Source organism: Pleurodeles waltl, chromosome 4_2 (genome assembly GCF_031143425.1).
Source record: "Pleurodeles waltl isolate 20211129_DDA chromosome 4_2, aPleWal1.hap1.20221129, whole genome shotgun sequence".
Classification (NCBI taxonomy): domain Eukaryota; kingdom Metazoa; phylum Chordata; class Amphibia; order Caudata; family Salamandridae; genus Pleurodeles; species Pleurodeles waltl.
Window position 1 is genome coordinate 99,034,397 of NC_090443.1, and position 23,753 is coordinate 99,058,149.

Consider the following 23,753-nt stretch of genomic DNA (forward strand, 5'->3'; position numbering starts at 1 on the left):
AGGTCCTCACACCAGGTTAGTGGAGACCCCAAATTAATAACCCCTCCTACTATTCAGTGTCTTTTTAAGCACTGCCATGGCTGAACCTTTTGTTTTACAGCTGGGAGTAGTTTTTAAGGGCCTTGTTTGTAATATTATTGCAGTAGGCCTGCTACGTCTGAAAAAATGTTCTGCATTATGCCCTCTAGGGGCTAAATAAAATGTTACACTGCATTACTTTCGGTCATTTGGTTTTTTTTCATTTTTCACATGCTCATGCCCTCCAGGTACTAACTGTACATGCCCATGTTTCTTACAAATGTTAATTTTATTGCATTGTCCTCTAGTGGCAGTTCTGAGCATTACAGTTAAAATACTATAATACTTATGGCACAAAACCTCGCCCTATAATGCTTTGCAAGGCATTACTTAGAGAAAACATTTTTGCTCATAACCCAGCCTGTGGTGGTCCTAGGACAATAGAACAATCTTCAAAATGTTCACCACAACGTGCTCTTTCGGTATAAATCATCTCTAGGTCCCCACACTAGGTTAGTGTGGACCCCAAAATAATAAACTCTCACACCATACTCTCTTATGGCTGGAACCTTTTAAGCTCTCTTATGGCTGGGACTTTTGTTTTACACCTGGGAGTAGTTAGTGTTTTAAGGGCCTTGTTTGAAATATTATTCCAGTAGGCCTGCTAGCACTTTAGTTATATGCAGGGCCACTAAAATTAATGTGGCAAGAAAAGTCCAGTTATGCATTTACAATGACAATTGCTCTAACCAAAGTAAATGCGAGACTGATTGCATTGTTAGTGCTTGTTTCCTCACTGCTGGCAACCTTGTACTGAAGTGGTCACCGCTGCCAATCTTGCATATGTTGACCACTAATTGATTCTTATCTGATGTGGTCCCCACTAATATTAGTAGCTCGGGCGATTTCCATTGAACAGAAGTAGCTCTTACTTAAAAGGTTGGAGACTCTGCTCTAAACCTACTAGTTGCGCCTCCTGACTTGCAGTACATGTATTCTGCCACCCAGTGCTGTCCAGGATTAGGTCACGGACATTTACTTGCCTACATCATCACCAGACAGAGCTCATTTAAACCTTGTGACGACTTGAAACGTGTGATATTCAAGCAATGGTGTGTTTTGGAATTTATTTTTAATGGCAGTTGGAAGAGGTAAATGCACATAGCAATGAAAGGCTTTCTGCAGTCCTCAAAAGTTTAAATGTTTATCGACGTTTGCATCTGCCATGTTAGAGGGAAATCTGTTAATAAAATAAAACAAATCATTTTGACACAATAATATAAGTTTAATCGATTTTCAGCTGGGAACAACAGGCAGTCTCACATAGAGGCCATGACTGAAGTTCAAAGGTCTGGTTCAAACACCAGTAGCATTTATACTGTAAAAACCACAAAAAACTGTGGTCAAGAGTTCAGCATTTACGTAAGCAACTACAAGCAGTACAGATAAGATAATGAGGTGCCTCTGGAAAGAAGCACTTGCACTTGTTGGCCTCATGGGTGGGCAAGTTACACTGACGTCATTCACCATATCTATCTTTCTGCACAACAAGAGATTATATGTTGCGTGCTGCTCATGGTAGCCCTCCCTTGCAAATACTTATCTGACCCTTTACACAGTTCCCCTTAACACAGTATGAATGACTTGTGGTTTTTAGGACCCCTGTGCTAAGGGAGGATACACCCTTCTGTTCCACCCTGTTCATGCTAAGTGAACATTATGAAAGCAACAGTTGGTGCAGCTTTAAAGAAAAACTCTCTTTTTAATGTGGCTGGGGCCTCTTGTGTGTTTCAGCACAGCTAACTTAACAATGCAGCATGTATATATGTTTCCTAACTAATAAGTGTTTGTTTGTCCTAAATATGACCTGCCTTTTCTATTGATCCCACAGTCTGTCTTTTTTAACATGTCATGTATTAAACCTTTCACTACTTACATTGGTTTACAACTATCTAGCCTAAAATGTTTGTATTGGGATTTGGGAACTTAAGTTTGTTTGTATGTGATGTATTCCTATTCTTCCTACATCAGCCATCACCCCCACCTCACCTGGGAAAATGTCAATATAATTTGATTTTAAGGCTTTATTGAATCATGAGTCAGCACCTCTCCTTCACCATTGCGACATGCCATGGTTTAGGCAGTTCCACTGCTTTATCAGGAACTCGCGGGTGAGCGAAGAACACTGATGCTGAATATTAATTGTATATGTGTTCCCCTGTGGCGTAACGAAACTTGACACCCCCCAAAGTACATGGAGGGGCCCCCTTCCGGACAGATTACTGTGCTGAGGGGTTCCCTTGGAGCTCCCAGCCGAGGTCTAAGGGGGCCTTGTTACGCCCCGGGTTTCCCCCCTTTAAAGAATTTCCACCAAAGGAGACATTTTAAGACCCTACCTTTTGGATTCCCATCTGGGGTTTGGGGTTGTCTCCGGATTGAAACTCTGTCATCTCCATCGTTAATTGCCCAGTGCAGCCTGGGACCAGTGCCTCGTGTGAAGAAAAAACAAAACAAAGTATTATGGGCCAAGACATTTCTCAGGAGGACACTGCAGCCTGCATCCTCCACTGCCGCTGCCAGTACTCTCAAGGAGCCAGTGTCAGCTGCACCTAATAACCATCACACTCCGGCACTTATCAATATTTGCACTACCCCAGATTGCTCAAATCAATAAGAATGGAACACCGTGGGCCCGACGTGCTTTAAAAAAAAAAAATGTAATATATGTATCGCGAAATGTTAAATCCATTACGGACTGCTCTGGTTAAAAATAGACAAACAGCGCCATCCTGTGGTGGATTCTCATAAATATGTGCTGGTGTTGCGAACAATGACACATCATACCCGGGTTGAGACGGCTATCACTGATTCGTCAATGCTAGAGCTGTAGGCGTTGTTAATGTATTTTAGCTATGTGTTGTGGAGTGGATATATGTGGTGTGAAATTGTTTGTTGAGGAATTGTGTGGTGTTGAGTTGACCTATGTGTAGTGGAATTATGTGGCATGGTGTACATTGGAATTATGTGGCTAATAATTATGTGGTATTGAACGTAGTGGATTGGATTGTGTGTCATGGAGTGTAATTATGTGGAGTGATATTGTGTGTCGTGAAGTGGCATATGGGTGAATGGAATTATGTAGTTTTGATAAGTATGTCACATCTGTGCAGAAAATGGGAGAGTATATAATTTGCTTAGTAAACGTTGGGAAATACTAAAATTAGATAATTATTTAAAAGAGCTTATTAGCGCATGACCACTGATCACATTCAGAAAGGCAGATACACTTAAGAACATTTTGAGCCCCAGTGATACACATAGGTTTGCCACTAAAAAAAAAAGGTGGTCACTTGGTTTAAAGAAAAACCGTAACGATGTTTCTAGTTTCAAGGGTGTGTTTGCTGCAGACTTGTTTTGGCCAAAACTCATGAGTTTGAGAACCACGATAAGAGCAGAAGATTCAATATCAGATCTTTTATTAAATGTAACACTGTTACATCTATTGCTCATTTGTTTGTGCAATAAGCAATATGTAAGTTCGACCACTCGACCTTTAAAGGAAAGGATCAAAGTGCACATAAGATGGGGTGACCAGACATCCCGGATTTGCTCGGACAGTCCTGGTTTTCCAATGACTGTCCCGGTGCCCTGACTTGTTATAAAAATAGACAAATTTCCCCCGGTTTTGGGAGAGGTTCCGATGCCCACACATTTATCACTGTGCTTTGAAGCTTGCCCAGCAAGAGGATTGTTCTTGCTTCGTCCTGGTGCTCCCTTGACCCCTGCTTCCCTCAGCCTGGTCTTCATCTCTCTTTGGCCTGGGGGCAACGGGCTGGCAGGAAAACACCAGCTGGGTGATTTAAGGTCTGCCTTGACCTTCGTGACCCGCCCATGCTGTCTGGCCATCCTTGTTGGGGCCTCAAGACCATGAGAGGCATCACAGACAGGGTAAAGAGTGGTGGGGGTTGTGGGTTGTATTCTGAGGTGGGGCAGGGATTTGCTCTCAGCTGGTTTTTTGAGCATGAGTAGTATGGAGGAACCAGTTGGAAAGAATATGACAAAGCGTTTAGGTTGAAAAAAGTGTCAAATACTGCTATGTGCTGGGATCAGACTGATGTTAATGCGTGGTTGAGCTGTATGGTGCTGAAAAAAACTGAGGCCAATGTCCAGTCTCTTTTTCGGGGGCCCACAGCCAGTGGCGATCGCAAAGGGGCTTGTTGGGCATTCAACAAGAAGGCATGTTCTAGGCAGCAGGGTTCCTGCAAATTCAAGCACAATTGCTCCTTTTTCAATATGGCAGGGCATCCTGAGTTCAAGTGTTTGTAGAAGTCAAAAGGGGCTCGGGACGACTGCTACTGCGAATGTCCATAGCTCCCCCCACGGTACTCCATTACATGGCCCTGGGAATTTGGGGGGATGCGGACTGCGCCAGGGGACCAAGGTATGGCCTGGTTGCCCAGGACCATCCCCATTGGGTGCCAGAGGGGATTCCTTGCTTAAGGTTGGCTCTGGCAGGGTTGGTTTGGGGGACAGTTTTCATTCTGGCCCGCGCCCCCTCTATCTTTAGGCGGTAGGTGAGTCTCGCCTTGTGAAGTGTAACTTGTTTGGGGGGAACACGGCCCCCCAGTCTACAGTCCAGTCAATGCCACAGGTGCCTGGTGGGTGTGCAACCATGTCTCCTTTAAAGAACCAAAATTATTACTTGAGATGCATGTTGTAAATAAATATTGTAAATTAAGGATGAAAGAAAATACAGTAAAATGTGATGATGTTTTTATGTCGTGTTTATGTGGTTATGAATTAATACGGCCTGACAATTGTTATATGCTCTATCGCAGGAAGATTTTAGTCTGCTTTGTCTACTGTAAGATTGAGGGGTGGGGGCGAGCGACAAAAATAAGTACGCTCATTCAGGGGAGAGGATCACAGATTTGGAATTAGTGTGAACTATTTGACTATTTGGTTGAAGGTCTTGGTACAGTCCCCCACCTGCGATGACTGTCCCGGTGCCCTGACACTTGTTATAAAAATAGACAAATGTCCCCCGGTTTTGGGAGAGGGTCGGGTGAGCCCGCACATTTATCACTCTGCTTTGAAAGCTCATGTTCATACCGGCCCTCTCCTGACACCACAGGCAGAGTTTTATTTAAAATCCTCTTCTGCTGTGCTGCCTGACTTAGTTCAGGCAGCACAGCAGGACTTAATGGGGGGGGGGGGTGGGGAATATACCCCTGTTGAGCCCATCTCCTGAGACCAGAATAACAAATTTCCCATTGCAGCACTCTCTAGCTTGGCTGAGGAAGTCTTTAATTTTCATATATATATATAAAATCGGAAAAGCCATTCACATAGAACTAGGACTAAATGTTGGCACTGGTCAGTGCAGTGTCAACATTTAGTTCTATTTCTATGTCAATAGCTGTCCAGGTTTTTAGTTCTGAATATCTGGTAACATAAGTGCGATCAGAAAACATGATGTAAGGTAACTTCTTGCCATTGCATAGAGACTTAAAAGTGCCAGGTCCCTTGTAGCATGTTGCTGTGAAACTGTGGCACATCTACAAAGGAAATGTACTTTGCCAGGATTGGACTGACCTCTACAGTACATTTGGGTCTAGGTTTGAATCTGAGTGGGCAGTTGATTGGCTGCCAATACTGGATATTAGGTAATCCTTCGCCATATCCAGTCTTCACCTTTTATTAGGGACTCTACTCTGTCTCCATTTCAAGGATTCAAATGATACCCGCAAGGCTGAAGAGAATCCTTAGATGCTGCTGAAGAAGACAAGCTGGTGGCTTGCCCTGCAAGTGGAGGGCTTTTTCTTGTCTAAATGGAGGTCATTGAACTTCAGCATTATCACACCAACCAGGAGGGGGATGGAGAGACTAAGCCTTCTGAAACTGTGAGCTTGCAATCATTGCCCAGCCCGCCGTTTGAGAGACATCTATGTCTCTTTGAGGCCCTTTTGACACCCTACAGGTGAGTGATTCCAATGTCCATGTGAGGCCAGTGTGCTTATGATGCTCATTGCTGTGCACACTTCTTCAGGTTTCTCTGATGCTTGTGTGAGGTACGTGTGCTTAGGTGTGGTTGAAGTAGGCAAGATCTATCGGGAACAATGATCTTGATCTTGTTTTAATTTTACACTAATAGTTCTCTTAGTTTTTTTTTTTTTACCTTGCCCCCACATTTGCTGACTTCACCCCCATTGCACTCATCACAGTTCCGATTGTTTTATGAACTTCATTGCTGCCAAACTACCTCTTCCTTCAGATGGCATTGATACCGACGTGGGTTGCAAGTACTGTAGCATCAGACTATCGCTTTGAACCATTCCCTTCTGAGGGGTGTCACCTAGCTTTAAGGCTCCACCTAGCACTTGTGCTAACCTAACAAACTGTTGTTAGTGTTAACTGCCACTGTTGGCCAGGGTTCGCTAGGCAAGGCAGGCCCTGTGTGTGACTCCTGTGCAGTCGTCTAAGAGACTATACAAGAGAACTGAATTAGGTACGGGATTGTGCTGACAAGAATGCTTCCAAAGCAGATGCTGCGTGTGCCCATTACTGCTGGCAGCAGCCTTGCTCTTATGTTCCCTAGGGGCTGTTAGGCTTAGACACAGAGCAAATACAGACTGACTTGAGTAAGCATTGAGAAGTCGTCGTCAAACTGCTTAAAGTTTAGTACCATAAAAATAAACAAACAATACAAGTCTCATATTTTTCGCAAATAATAACAGTGCTTAAACTTTTTATTTACTGTGAGCGGTAACAGTTCTACATGATGTTGTACCAATCCCACCCTCCAAAATTAAGCCTTGACTGTTCGATTTTGTTGTTCCTTGAAGTTAAGTACTAAAGTTGATTTACTTGGAAATCCAGTGAGCCTGCAGTAGTAATTAATTCATGCCCTTCTGAACACAGAGGAAGTACTTCACACGAGTGTGATCCCACTGCCCTTGGATCACGCGGACCCTGGAGAACAGGCCTGTCCACTACTCTGTAACGCCTGCACGTCACCTTCACGGGATCTAGGTTACTTTGAGTTTTCACATTCACATTGCACAGGGTACCTTGTTGTATAGGCACTGCATATTACATTACTCCGACGTATTAACATTTAGTCATAATAATTATGCCACATTGCATCACATTGAAATTACAGAGGAGTGACTGTTCATGGGCAGATCTTTATTTGTTGAGGAGGTTTGCAAAGTTCCGCATGTCTCCTTGTGAGCACTGACAGTAAGTACAAAAAAGCCCAGCTTGATGGTTTGAGGGGAATGTTGCAATCCCGTTGGGTCGGTATTTAACACAGTACGACATTCCCCTACTATGACCCCGGTTATAACTTTTCTTTCACTGTGTAGTTGGAGTAAGAAGTGGTACATGGTAAATCTTGCCCTAATGCTGATACAAGAATGAGTCAGTTGGTGCAGGGTGCTTGTGGCATTTCGTGGTGATGCATTTCATTTTGTAGATGAGGCACAGAGTTTTCCAGGTGATGCTAGCTTGAACAAGTAGTTTGTGAAGCGGTAAGAGTTGCAGCCTTACTGATTGAACTTTTCAATGCCAGAACAACTAACTTCTGTATTCTGGGTTTTGAAGTTTTATAATTTAGTATTAATGCAGGCTAGTGCACAGTGCACTGTGGTAGTTTAAATGTGAGTTGAATAGAACATACAAATCCTATGCGGATTTTTTTCCAGTTGGAATGAAAGGTATGCTTGAGTTGAGGTTTTTCATTTAGAAGAGCATCTGTTTCTGTCCTGTCATCAGATGGAGACAGGGAGGGGGAGCGGGGCGATTGGTCGGTAGTTTGTTGTAGAAAGCGGGGTGGGATAAGACCCAACTGCAGCCAATGCTACCTGATCACCATCTGATGAAGTGGCTGTGCTGATTCTCTTCGGCTGAGTGTGGTTGAAAAATAAGGAAAGGATCCACCTTCTGCAAGCAGTTCAAGGAGATATTGTGGTGAGGCGCCACAGCAGCCAGGTGAAGTAGCACCACAGTGTCTGTAGGATGATGTATAGAGATCTTCTCTAATCCATGCCAAGGTAGAGTCTATTTATTCCTTTATGGAGCTAAAAGCCCAATTATCGATTATGGAATATTTTAGATGCTTTTTTTAAAAAGTTTGACATTTCCTTCTCTGATTTCTGTGAACAGTAAATTAGACATTGGACAGTAACTAGTCACATCTTTAGGGTGTTCCATAAATTTTATTTGGTTGGGCCTAGGGTTTGGTTACCAGAAAACTGCAGATTGGTGGTGGTAATGTGTGTGTGTGCGTATATGGGTGGTGGTCGTTCCTTGTAATACATACATGTTACATACAAGAGAACTGACATTTTAGGGTATGTTTGTGTGCTTATGCCTTAGGTCCTAGAAAACTAATATTTTGAATAACTAATATTTCGTTTGTTCAAGATGACAATACTATTTCCAGACACTATTTTCAGGGCTGTAATTTGACATTAATTGTGCTAACAACATCGAAAACTGCTACATTCTCTGAAAAGCTGCAGGACTACATGCAATGGTAATAGCTTGGTAGGAAATAAAATAGCAACATTTAGCTGCCTTTCATGTCCTCCTGTTAACAGAACAACTTCTACGGTTCAGAAGTGGGGATATGGGAAATTATGCATGAGCTCCGCTCTTCTCTCCATTGAAAATCGTTGAAGGAGACGATATAAAGAGTCCAGAGGATTTGGTAAGTCAGACACACAGACTGAATGTTCGAGGCACTTGCTATAGTACAGCTATCCAACTGCATTACCAGTGACTTTCTGAGGGGCGCGAGTATATGTAAATGACTTGACATATAGATAATTAGTGTAATCGAACAACCATACAGCCAATAAAATAATCACAAGGCTGAGGATCTATATGTAGCTATTAGGATGGCACTAGACTACTCTAATGGACAGAGTAGGAATGTTTGAGGTGTTTCTGATATTCATCTAGCTTTATATAATGATCATAGGGATTAGCTTAATAATGGCCATCGTGTGGTTCGGAGATACATATCATAATAGTGCATAGTCAATACACTTTTATTGTAAAATACGAAAAACTGTTTCTATTGTTTCTAGGGCCTTGGTTGGGAATCTGTGTCTATGTCCAATACTCCCCCTGTAGGTGAGAGTTATCTGAAAGAGATGTCTGACTCCTAACTCTCCTTATCTATTGGAGCATAACTTGTGGCGAGGTGTGAGGCACCAACTCATCCTCACCATCTTCAGGAAGAACCTCAAGACATGGCTCTTTGGATGAGGTCCCTCCTGTCCCCTCCCCCCCAGCGCTTTGAGATCCTCATGGGTGAGCAGCCACGCTTTACAAACAATGATTGATTGATTGATTGATCTTGTGTTTTTTTTCAGAAGAAGGTACACAACTTATTATTCTGTTTGGGGCCTAAGAGACCTAACTAAATGAGCCCATTCCCACTCCCTAAAGAAGTGGGATATATTTATTTATTAAACATGCACCTTGTCAATCGCAAATCCAGGTGTACCTTAATTGAAGTCTCCTAGTCTGTTACTCAAGGGAGTATTGCTTCTTTACCTTAATGAACGTTTCTTTCATCGCCTAGCAGGCACACAGGATTGGTGCAAGTTATCTATGGAGAAGAGAAGGATTTGACAATCCTTAGATGCTGCTTGACACATCCACCCTCGCACCCCACCCTTCTCGGGCCCATGCCCTTTATTCCCCATATTGTAGTTGTGTGTGGAGAAGGGAGCGATCCATCATATCTTGGGTTTTACTTGACACATCCAAACTTGAGACTGAAAGAATCTCCTCTTGCATGCTAAGAGCTTAAGAAACCTTGTTCCCCTTTGGCTACAAAGGACCTTCTCCCCTCCTCGTGCTTCAGTGAGAACCCTTAGTTTTGTAGTTTGTTTTTAGCTCTGGTACTATTGCATGCTAAAGTCCTGCAAGCTTCACAGGAAGGGCAGTCAGCCAAATGGGGTGCAGGCTGTTTTGGTGAAGGCTGCTGCCCTTTTCAGTCAACCCAATGAAAGGCCTAGGGCATCGCTGGCATTTTTGCAACTTATCAGGAGAGCAAACGTTTTCTGCCACCCTCTCTGTAGAGTCCAGCGATCTAACTACAGCAGGTTGTAGCCTGATACTCGAGTCCCTTCATGTTCTCTGCGATGTTGTGCTATTACCACACCCTCTCCCTCACACTGATAGGAAGCCTAGCTTCCTGGTGAGTTCCTAATTATTCTTGCCTACTGTTTGGGTCCTGGAAATAATTGGCATTACTGGTGTGTACAGATTGGTGGTAGAGGGTAGGTTTGAAATATGTTGGGAGACTGTAATAGTGTGGCAGTGGAGTGGGGAACTTAGCATGGGTGATATTGTCTCCACTGGTCTGTTAACGTCTTAGACGAGCTGCCTAGGAGAAATATTTTATGGTTTAACAATAGTTGGTGGGCAAAGCAACAGATAAGAAACATAAACTAAACTCCAATATACTACCCCATTAAGGCCTTCTCCCCTCCTTACTTGTGCTCTATTCGTTAACTTAGTCCATAGCCTACAAAACTGTGATGACTTGTTTGGCTGCTTAACCTCCCTCTGTCTCTTTGGAAGTCAATTAAGTATATGAGTAAGGGGAAAGAGGTGCAAGTCAGTCTAAAAAATGTATTAACGTTGGCCATGACCTCCTGCCAGAACCTCTTCATTGTGGGGCATCGACAGAGTTGATTGGTTAGGGTACCTTACAGGCCACACTTCTGCCAACAGTTCTCTAGCAAGATTCTATGCATGTCTTTGTACTGCTGATTAGTACCAATAATGATCAAAGACAAAGAGGGAGAGGGAGGTTATCTTGCTGGGTCTGTCCTCCTTATAGACCAAGTAATGTTACAAAAAAGGCCCAGCAGAAGTGAAAACCCCACAGGATGGTCGAGGAAAAAAGGATTTTCCTTTTAGAAAAACTCTCATCCACCAGGGTTACCCCTTGGTGGCATGCTTCATCGGTGGGTTCCTCCCATTCCGCTACGGAATGAGGCGTGCTACGACCTGCAAAATACGTGGAAGCACTGATGTAGTCACGTCAATGTGATTCAGGTAAGGGATAGGAGTGGTGGGGTCTTGAACAAGTTAAAAATACCTGCCTCCTAATACCGACACCAGACGTGTGGCCACCCCGCCCTCATCACCAGCAGACTGAACTACAGAAACGCAATCAACGCCAGAATCAAGACTCCAGAACGCCCCCGCCAGACTCATCCTCAACATCCCATGCAATCCACACATCACGCTCAACCTCTGAGAGCTACACTGGCTATCAATCCAGAATCCATGCCATGTCAGACTGTCCCCCCATGCATATAAAGATCTCCACAATGTTGAACCTGCCTACCTCAAACAGCGCCTGAACTTCCATTAACCAAGCAGTCAACTGCACTCCTCTCTCCTCCTCGCAGAAATACCATGCATCCGCAGGAGTAACTCAGAGGGACGTTCCTTTTCCAACATCCCTCCCAAATCCTGAAACGATCCTCCACACCACATAGGGACCTCCTCTCCCCATCCCTTCTTTAAATCTGCAAGAAACTGAAGACTTGGCTCTTCAAATAGGAGCCTGATTGGCCTACTCACCTACCCCTACACTACCACATGTCTACCTTCTCCTTGGGCAAATTCACTAGTGACAGCAGCGAAGCGCTAAGAAGTCATATAATTGTTTGAGAAGTCTCATGCGCTCCATGGCAATGCTTACTGAGCTGCTTTCCACACACTGCTAAAACCAAGGTCACAACTAGGTTTTCAGGAACTAGCTTTTATTTTCGCAAAGTGTGAAATCACCAGGAATTGGAAGGCTCCAGCGGGACCCGGGGTGACAGTATAGTGAAAGGACCTGGAAAGGTGGGTGTGCTATGAAAGTGCAGTGCTGCTCCGAGAGGCTAGATGTGACAGGGCTTGGAAGACGCTTGTAGATTGAATGAAGGACCCAGATCCCCTGACACCTGGGGCATCACTGGGTACTCCATAGAAGTCACTCATCCTTAGCGTGTGTAATAGAAAATGTGAAAAAGGGAGACTGCCCATTTTTGCTAATGCATGGATTAGGAGGGAAACATGCAGAATTGTACATGGTCAGGGACGAATACAGGTCTAAGCTGTTTACGATGTCTGAGTAGAGAGCGAGGACAGAGGATAACTGGGGAAATTCCAGAGGCGAGTTGGAACAGCTACAGTCAGTCATTCATAATGCAACTAAAATAGAAGGTCACAGCATGGAAGCCTAAGCCACATTTTGATACACTTTTTTATGTGAAAGCGTACACCTTTTAAAAAAAGGAGACACAATGGTGGTGATTCTAAGCCAAGCGGGAACCGCCAGAAGACCGTACCGCGGTCAAAAGACCGCGGCGGTCATTCTGGGTTTCGCACTGGGCTGGCGGGCGACCGCCGAAAGTCCGCCCGCCAGCCCAGCGAGAAACACCCTTCCCACGAGGACGCCGGCTCAGAATGGAGCCGGCGGAGTGGGAAGGTGCGACGGGTCCAGTTGCACCCGTTGCGAATTTCAGTGTCTGCAAAGCAGACACTGAAATTCTTTGTGGGGCCCTCTTACGGGGGCCCCTGCAGTGCCCATGCCATTGGCATGGGCACTGCAGGGGCCCCCAGGGGCCCCGCGGCACCCCCTACCACCATCCTGTTCCTGGCGGGAGACCCGCCAGGAACAGGATGGCGGTAGGGGGTGTCAGAATCCCCATGGCGGCGGAGCGCGCTCCGCCGCCATGGAGGATTCTCAAGGGCAGCGGGAAGTCGGCGGTACACCGCCGACTTTCCGTTTCTGGCCGCGGCTGAACCGCCGCGGTCAGAATGCCCAGCGGTGCACCGCCAGCCTGTAATTACCGCCAGGGTCAGAATGACCCCCAATATGCTTATGTGCATCAAGGCCGGTAGATGTGGAGTAAGGACATGCTGAAATGTTTCAGAACTTGGAAATAGCATAGGGAGGCTATACCGATAGGTTTCAGAGAGTGAGATCAAAAGACACTGTACCTACTAGTAAAAATGTACCCATGACAGAGGTGCAACAGTCGCAATCTTGTAATGTGTAGTTAGACGTTTCTGAGAGAATTTTTGCTTTGTGCTAAAATAAGTACAGATAACAGTGTACTGAGCAAGCGCTTAAATTAATATGCACGACAACTGATAAGAAGCATCCATTGTATTTTGAGACTATAAAAGATACTGGGGGTTATTACAACTTTGGAGGAGGTGTTAATCCGTCCCAAAAGTGACGGTAAAGTGACGGATATACCACCAGCCGTATTATGAGCCCATTATATCCTATGGAACTCGTAATACGGCTCGTGGTATATCCGCCACTTTACCGTCACTTTTGGAACGGATTAACACCTCCTCCAAAGTTGTAACAACCCCCCACTGTCTGAATCATGTAGTTGAGTGCGGATTCAGTTACAGAGCTGGACTGCCCTCCTTGGCGTATTTAATTAAAAAAAATACTATATTGCCAACCAGAATTGTGTCATCTCCTCATTTCTCCAACTCAACAATATTTGGCGAGCCAACCTAAGAGCCACTTCTCTTCCCTTCCCTGGACTGCAGCTGATGAAGGCACTGCCTGCTCTGCTTGAATAGAACACTGCATGCAAATCAGGTGAGCATACACCTGCCTATTCCAACAGGCAGTCGGGTTTCCAGATGTTGCTGTCCTAAAGTGTGAGGAGAGGTTGGGCTTCGAACCTTACTATTTCAATTGCGTGATTCTGTGGAAATATAGTATGGGTGAATGAGGAAGTGCATGCATAATTTATGTGTTTTTTAAAATGCAATGTTAAGTTAAAAGAAAAATTTAATGTGATTTCCAGGTCAGACCGGAAGACTAGTAGGCATCCCCTTTTGTGACAGAAAGGAGATACAACAGGTAACAATGTATGACCCAGGGGACAGCTCCTGGAAGGGACAGTCTTTTGGGAACACCCAACAGGTATCCCAATTAGATCTGGAGGGCCTGAGTAGAAATAGTGAAGTGGACCGGGTAACAGGTGTAAAGTCTGATGTGGCAAGAGACAGTTACTCCACCGGCGCCGGCAAGCCTTGATTTGATTAAGTCAGATGCCCAGTTCCTAAATTCCCTGATTTAAGATATCTGGACGGCTTCTTTTAGGGAGAGCGGCCAAGGCTAAGGCATCAATGGGGAGTCTAACATTTAGGTAAGGGGTCAACTGGATGGTTGGTGTCAATTGACTTTGCCCTGAGCATGGTTAGACCCTTGGTTCCAAACCTAAAAAGCACAGTAATAGGAAATAGATGTCTCTCATGAGTAATGAGTAACAAGGGTGACAAAAAGAGCACAGTATTTCATAATCATAAGGGTCAAACCACAGAGAAGTGGTAAGAGTCCACGCCAGTGGTCACACCATCCGATATAAGTGAGGAAGAAAGGGTGCAAACTCTCTGCCATATTTTTGACATCCCAGTAGAGACCCCTAACGTGTCTTGGAAGTGGGGAAACACTGAGATCAAAATAAAAGTTCCCAATACAAGTGAAAATTAATAACAAAACCCTTTGAGTGAGATTGATGATTCTCTGTGGCAGGAAACAGATACCATTGAATTAAAATTAATATTTCAATGGGCTCATGAACAACCCCCATGCCCATGCAATACCTCATGGTTTTAAATAATAACACAGTCACCTATTATATTAGAGGCTCTTCTTGATGCATTTCTCACAGACCGTCACAATTTAGGGCTTTAAACAATGGATGGGACACCACATCCCGAGCACCACAAAGAGTTATTTACATTCATGACAATGTTATAACATGTATTGCGTCAGGCAGTAATCCGCTTAGACCCCCTATAAATGCACCGGCCCCAGATATAACTATAGAAGAAGTATTGCACAGACTAGCGATAAGTATGGCTGATGTTCACCGATTTGGTCTCACAACTATATATGTAAAGTCAGGTAACACTGCATGAGGCTACCTCCCGAATATCACTGTCATAGGTAAGCAACATTGATAAGGGCTGACACATATTAGTGAAGGAGACAGGGGCCCAGTGGACACAAAAGGTGGACAGATAATAAGAGGTACACATAGGAAACATCCGTCCTGTGGGGACCATAGATACTCCTCTGAAACACATGATCAAAACTTTTCCTTCAGATAAAAAGAGAATACAAAAATATTGTAAACAATGGCACAAAGGTATTGAGGACCATGCCAAGCCATGGCAAAGGGAAGGGACATTTGACAAAGACATAGCTGAGCATACACTGACTTACATTCGCTCCAAGTATAAAAGAAAGAAGAGACAGAAAAGGGAAGCCATCATGTCATTATGGCGGGTATTCTGTGATACAAAGACAAACGTGAAGCCAACAGCGCCTGAAGAGGCAGTGGCACAGGAGACGTCCCCAGTGAAGTCTCTAGGGGAACCCCCACCGTATGGTCTTTACTCCATCCTGCCAACTGCAGGGTACCAGGATCCGGTTCGGGTTGAGCCTAAGGAGGAGAGGCCAGAGGTGCAGGGAGCTGAGGTGATGCCTGTCCCTGTCCCAGCAGCTCCTTTTGCCGACCCTGAACAGAGCAGGAGAGACAGGCTAATAAGCAAGTTGCAGCACACTGTGAGATGGGCAGAACGATCTAGAAGCATAGCCCCCCCCCCCCCCCCCCCCTCGAGGGCAATGGACTATGGGGCATGTTGTTCTTAGGCTGGGAGGCACATCTGCAGACACTCTGAGAGAGGCAGCCGAGGAATGGATAGAGGAGGAAGATGATTAAGAGAGAGAAGTAGGGACACCACAATACGATGAACCCCCAACTGAGGTAGAAGACGTAGTAGGGGCAGAAGATGATGGGGAGTGGGACGATAGGTCTAATGGAGATGCACGTGAACAGGGAGATAACAGAAGACTATATAATTTGCGCCCGCACCCTTTGCAAGAGTTACTAATGACAGCAAGAGGCACCACAGACATGAAGAGAAGGTCAATCCTAAAATCAAGCAGGCCAGATTTAACACCCATAGAGATAAAAGAACGAAAGGAGGGCAATTACTATTGTCATCCCCTCTGAGATGAATTGGCAAGGTGGACTAAAAAGGAAGGGAGAAAGTCATGGCCACAGCGAGGGTCTTTTCAACCCTTTGACTTAGCAACTGCAGAAGATTGCATATGACAGGGTGCCCCAGATTGGAATTACCCCTGCATGCAAGAATGCCTTGCAGTCTGGGAGCAGTATGCCATAGACAAACCAACTAAAGTAATATGCAGTGCTAGACCAGACCCGAGGTTAGGCCTCAGGCCAGTAAGTCGCCAACCAATTACTCAGCTACCACTCATTTTTAAGGGAGGCAAAGTACCAACATACATACAATGGCCATAAATGGACAAAGAGAATTTAAAGAGAGCACTGCCCCCACTGTCTGAGGGAGGGGCAAAATGGATAGGATGCTTTGAAAAACACACTGCTGGGGTCAACCTTGCTCTGAGCGATGTTAAAAGCTTGCTAAGTTCTTTAGTGGGAGACAAAGTAAACTCATTTTTTGTCAGAACAGGATTCCCTCAAGTCACATTGATAAATACACAGTTTTATGGGTCATCCTTTAACAATGTCTGCCAACATGTTTGGGATGTGCTCCGGCTGACATACCCAGACACACCAAATATTTCAGCCCTTATAGCGGAGAGCATAAAGCTAACTGGGGATATTGCAGAATTCATTACTAGAATGAAAGAACGATGGGTGCAAGAAGAAGGGCAAAGGATGCAATTGGTAAAACACGGGAGGAAATGCAATTTTAATTTACAATGTATTGAAACAAGGCCTCCCCACCGATATACAAGCAAATTTAGATGGACTAGTGGGACTTGAGGCCAAACTATGGCCAGAAATACAAGCCCCTATAATACATTATTTCAAGCGAAAACAAGAAAATGATAAAGAGAGGACAGAACAGGCAGAAAGGGCCACAGCTAAGTTGGTGTAACAGAAACTTAAGAAATCGAGTATAGAAGGAGCACTTGTGACAGCACCAACAACAAATGTTGCAGTGCCACTGCAGGTGCAGGCACCAGGAGGACAGCTAGCAAGTGATATGGGAAAGGGACAAGGAAGTTCTTCAGGAGATCAAGGAACGACACAGGGGAAAAGGCAAGGAGGATACATGGTAGGACAGCAATGTTATTATTGTGGTAAGATGGGTCATTTCGCAAGGGAATGCAGAGCTAGGAAAAACGATGAGCGAGTACAAGGTTGGACCACTTCGCAAAGGGAGGTAAGGCCATAACAGATGCAATGGATGCCCCAAACACAAATAAAATAGTGACCCCCGCAGACCCCCCAAGTTCCAGGGCCTGTGAAGCAGAGTCCAGTACAGCAGAGTGCACCTCATGGTGTTAGTAACACTGCAGGAGGACAAGAGCAGGTTCAAGTAGGAGGAGTAACAGTGCAAGGGGGTAACCCCTTTTACGCACCACCCCAAATATCCGGAAGGACACCAGCACACAACTATGCCCAATGACAGAGCCCACAGTCAACCACTATGTGTCCAGTACTGTCGGTAACCCACAGGTCAGATGAGGAACTCACTGTGATGGTAGCAATAGAAAGTTACCCCTACAGGTTTTTAATCAACACTATGGCCACCAAATTGTGCATAAAGGAAGGAACACTACCACTTTCTCACAACTCAGTGGACACCCAGGGGTTTTCTGGGGGTGTCAGGAAGGTTCTTTTTACTAAATCAGTGAGCATGATTGTGGGAGGCACATAAATTGAAGGACCATTGTTATATTCCCCAGAGTAATCAGTCAACCTTCTCGGAAGAGATCTAATGAGTAAATTGAACATGACCATCTCTTTTCTGGACGATGGGTCAGTGGTATGTTACACACCGATGTCACGCCAGGCAGGATACTGTCACTCAAGCTCATGAGGAGCATGGGCAGCAGATCAGAGCAGTTCCTGTCGATACAGAGGCTTTTTTGAGTGGCATATACGCATGGATAGGGCACACACCAGTGATGCGGGGAAAGACAGTCCAGTTGCCAAAAGAACTACTGTTCAGACCTTGCGAGCCTGTTCACCCTATAATAGAAGCTGAGATGCTATTGGAAATATCAGTTCTTGAAATAAGACCAACATATGCTGTGCTAATAGCATTTGACAGGAGACAGGAAATGTGAGCATCAATAGTGTTTACAGATCACGGGGTCAAATTGAGAGATATCTCAGATGAAGAAGTGTTTGATGATCACCCATTATGTGAGACTGTTGTATTTGAGATGGACATCGTCTTTAGATTGAAGTTGCAATACAGGACATTGCTAAGACACGCACAAGACAGTATAGAGGAACTGAGCCTTTGAGAATTACACTGAAACCTGGAGAGATACTGCCCAGGATACGTCAGTACCCCTTGTTCAAAAAGGCAGAAGAAGGTATCTCACCTACAATTAAGGAATCACTTGAGCAGAAAGTAATATATGAGAGGTAGACACCATGCAATTTGTCGATTTTTCCAATAAAGAAGGCTGGGGGGGGGGGGGGGGGGGGGGCCTTGGAGGCTGATTCAGAATTTGCGCTCCTTAAACGATGTAGTAATACCAGAATTTCCAGTAGAACCAGATCCGTCAGTCAGACTGACAAATATCCCCAAGGACGCCACTTATTTCTCTATGATCGATTTGAAAAATGTGTCCTTTATTATTCCTTTACACTCCGATAGTCAATATTTGACTGGATTCACGATTGAAAACACTCAATATTACCATGGAAGGCTCCCACAAGGCTTCTGTGAGTCCCCGAGTAGTTTTAACAGGACAGTGAAAAAGGATTTAGCAAACATAGAGTACCCTTTTACAATATGTGGATGACATTATGGTTTGCAGCGCCACTGAAGACATATCTAGAGACATACTATTGGTCTCCTTTGCAAGCTTGCAGAAAAGGGATACAAAGTGTACAAAAATAAATTGCAATATGTGCAGACAGAGGTCCCCTATTTGGGGCAGATACTATCCAAAGACGGGAGGAGGGTGACACCTGACAGAGTAGAGAGCATCAGAAACATGACTGAACCAACACAAAACACTACAAAACAAATGCAGCAGTTTTTAGGACTCTGTAATTACGTGAGACAGTGAGTATTTGATTATGCCACTCTGACTGCACCACTTCCAACCACTTTAAAGGAGTCCCACACAACTGCAAACAAAATCAACTGGACTGTTGAAAGGGAGAGAACATTCCTGGAGCTAAGGAGAACAATCACAAATGCTCCAGTGTTAGGTACACCTGACTACAATAAACAATTCTACATCTTTTGTCATTATAATGGAATGACAGTGACAGCAGTACTGACTCAATAGACATACATGGGACTCAAACCAATTGCCTTTTACAGTGGGCTGCTAGATCCTGTCATGAGAGGCCACTATCCATGCGAGCAAGCACTAGCTACAGCAGCATTTGCAGTCCAGAAAAGCACCACTATAGTGATGGGATCACCTTTAACACTGTATGTAGAGCATGCTGTATTTGCTATCTTGCAAAGAGGCATGAGCACCCTCACAACTCAGAGAGCTTCCGGATATGAAGTAATACTGTCAGTACCATCCCTGCAAGTTGTTCAATGTCACACAGTTAATCCAGCAACATTATGTGCACACCGTTACTGACAATGAACAAGTTCATGACTGTGCCAAATACACACCAGAAGAAGGAAGCAAGGTGGGAGAAGACCCCATCCCCCGGAGCATGTTGCTCTTTGTTGATGGGTCCTCTTTCATAGATTAGGAAATGGGGATTAGGCATTCTTGAGAAGCCATTGCAAGGGCTGAACATCAGGGATCATCTGATACCTTACAGATAATTAGTCAGATCCCACTACCTTCTCATTTTTAAGCACAGGCTGCAGAATTAGTGACCATCATTGAAGTGTTGCAACGAGCTGAGGGACTAGAGATCACCATTTATTCAGATTCAGCATATGTCACCACCACTGTACATTCTAGCATTCACAAGTGGGAAAGGAGAGGATTTCTTAGATCTGATGGATCCCATGGGATGCACAAAGATTTATTCGCACAATTGATAAAGGCTCTAACTCTCTAACAAGGTAGCAGTGATAAAATGTGTGCACACACTAATCAGCAAGACCTTGTCTCCAGGGGTAATGCTTTGGCAGACTGGGCAGCAAAAGAAGCAGCTAAAACATCCCCAAATTATAATGAACAAGATGAACACACATTAGGGATGATGACAAGCAGGCAACAGAATGCTACTGAATTAGCACCCCCATATACAGAGACAGCACAATTACATTTACGTGAATTGCAAGAACAAGCACTACCTCGTGAAAGGGAGCTGTGGAAACAGCGAGGGTGCATACAATCACCAATAGATTTCATTTATAGGCAAGAAAGCACAGGTGAACCAGCAATGCCACAAGCCCTGTTATATACAGCTCTAGAGCAACTACACCTCCCTGCACACACTGCCAAGGAATATCTTCTTGCTATGTTACAGACAGATTGGTTAATTCCACAACTATCTGAAATGATTACTATGTATATCGCAGAATGTGCAGTGTGCCAACAATACAGTCCTAGACCCACAGTAAAAGCAATTACCTCAGCAATACCTCCTCCAACAGGTTAATTTAAAAATCTACATTTAGACTTTGTTGACATGATTGAGAGATGTAACAATTACAGGTGCCTTATCGTAGTAGTCTGCCCTGTCTCGAGGTGGATCGAGACAGGATGTGTACATAATGATGCCAAAACTGCAGCCAATTTTTTGATAAGAGCGGTAATACCCAGATGGGAAATTGCAGAAGCAATCCGCTCAGATAACGGCTCACACTTTGTTAATGCAGTGTTCCAGCACAAATGCACCTCCTTGGGAATAAAACATAAGTTGTCACTGTTTATCACCCACAAAGTAGTGGTATAGTGGAACTCCTTAATGGCCTCTCAAAAAATAACATAAGTAAACTGTGTGCTACGTTACAAAAGAACTGGCTATACTGCCTTCCACTGGCTTTGTAAGCCCTTCGAAATCAACCAGGAAGTGACCACCATTTGACCCCGCACCAGATAGTGATGGGCGTCCTATGCCGACCCCCTTAACCATAGCAAGAGCAAAGACAGATGCCCATAAGACAGCTGAGGTTTTGGGGAATGAGATGAGCTGTTATTTATCTCAGTGGTTGAAGTGTGCTAAGTTCTTCTCTAAACAGGTGTTACGACAGGAGAAGTGCACCACCACAGCCCAGCAGACCAATCCTATTCCTGTAGACCAACAAGTGTACATCCGCAATTTTGTACGAACATGGAAAGACAGAACGTTTGAGGGCCCCTATTTAGTTACCCAGAGCACAACCACTGCAGTGAAAGCGGAGGGCAGGAAGCCATGGATACACCTGTCAGACGTTCAACTGGCCCCTGCTTTGTGTCAAACATCATCATCTTTGCAGGGACATTTAGAGGAGAACAGAGAGAAAGAAGAGTGATGTTTCCTTTCAAAGCGCGAGTGGAGAATCTCAGACTCTGCTAGCGGATAGTTATGTATTGCTGTTTTGTTTTTCTGTTCATGCCTTGTTATGTTAGCAGTTGCATTGCAATGGTATTTTAGCCATGTATGGCATTATGTCAATATATCACGCGCATCCAAAGAGAAGTATACGAATATAAAAATGCATCTTATAGTAGTCATGCTAGCTTATTAGATAATATGTGGTATCAGTCTATGACAGAGATGTGCATGCAGACTACTAATGAATCATGCTTTGTGTGTTCCTTGATTCCACATGCTAGCGACTCAGACAGGCTACATTCATCTAAAGAGGTACCCCCGAATATTACTTAGTGTCTATTACATCTTTTCCTTTGTAGAATGCGAGCATGGATGCAGCCCTTGCAGGTAAAACAGGGAACGTTCTTAGTAAACACCACAAAATATGAGGAATAGTTAGCAGACATATTGAATGTCCTGACAGACTGGAAAGAGCTGATAGTGAAGTTAGACACAATGGTCAAGACAGGGGTTATGAGGTTTAAGGGTGAGAGGTGAAAAGCTAGAATATTAGAGCAGGGATTCCTAGGGGTATCACGACCTACATTTTTTTGCAAGAACTACTCAGCCATACCTAGCCTAGGCCCCATTACTGTCAAGAGAGGCCATATTTTAGGGTAAATGGATCAGTATACGCCCATGGTCAGTGGCACTATGGCACGGCACTTGGATGAAGAGCTCTTTCCTTATGGAAAGGGAATCAGAGTGATAAGAACATGCAACACAAATGTCAGGCGATATGGGATGAGAACATATCAAGGCTAACATGGGTAAAAACACCTTCAACTCTTCGAGCAGGTAGAACACCCATTATTTTTTCTTTATGTGTTGGGGGAATGAAACAGTCCCGGTGGGGTAGAACATCAATTGCATCACCACAAGGTATAATGCTTACATGCAATGGGGCACCTCCAGTCTGATTGACTATTATTGGCAGTGTGGAGAATGGCTGTATAAGTGACCTCCTTCAGGATAGAGCGTTTTCTGTTCTTTAGTCACTGTGCACACCCCCTCCTTAGTGATTCCAGGAGTGGACATTTCAAAGTTACAGAACCATCCCATGAGCCGTAAAACAACCTTACTACACCATTATCGGAGGAAGAGAGCTGCAGATTATTTTGGCACCACAACCTGGAAAGACATCCAGCAAGAGCACAGGTTGTTCAATGATGCCCAGTTGTTCTTTGGAAGCATCTTCCCATTTGTTCAAACAAAAGCAACTGCCTGTTGGCTGCAAATAACCCGAAGGGAACTAATGAAGCCCCTCAACCATACTGAAGATAGTTTCAATACAGTCAAAGAAGAGAGAGAGTAATGCTTATGCAGCATAGGTATGTGCTAGACTTGATGACGGCTGTGGAGGGGAGGGGTTTGTGCTAAAATCAGAACTGCCTGCTGTACATACATGGCGGCTAACGATGCGGACAATGGAGCAATAGCAGAGGCCATACAAACTCTACAAAACATACAGAAGAAAATGGTGGAAGAGGGAGGTGCCCCCGATGAGTCGTTCCCAGGGTGGTTTGCTTGGATGCCACCCTGGATGCCAGGACTGTCTAAAGGGATACTTCCAATCCTTGTGGTGATACTCTTAATGTACTGTATCTTCCAGATAGTGGTAGGATGATGTAAGAGGGTTAGCCAGAAATTGGGAGGGATGTTCACCACTAGAGCAGTCAGCAAAGTGCAGGAGGATGAGGAGAACATATACACAGTGATGGATGCATGCAGCAGGAAAGGTGAGGTAGTAGTTGAAAGTTCAACTAAAGGGGGGAATATAATAGAAAATGTGAAAGAGGGAGAAAGACCATTTTTGCTAATGCATGTATTAGGAGGGAAACGTGCAAAATTGTACATGATCAGGGACAACTACAGGCTTAAGCTGTTTATGATGTCAGAGTAGAAAGCAAGGACAGAAAGGAGAACTGGGGAAATTCCAGAGGCGAGTTAGGACAGCTACAGTCAGTCATTCATAACGTAGCTAAAATAAAAGGTCGCAGCATGAAAGCCTGAGCCACATTTTGATACAGGTTTCTGTGGGAAAGTGTACACCATGTTTAAAAAAAAAAAAAAAAAAAAAAAGGAAACACAGTATGCTTATGTGCTTCAAGGCCGGTACACGTGGAGGGAGGACATGCTGAAATGTTTCAG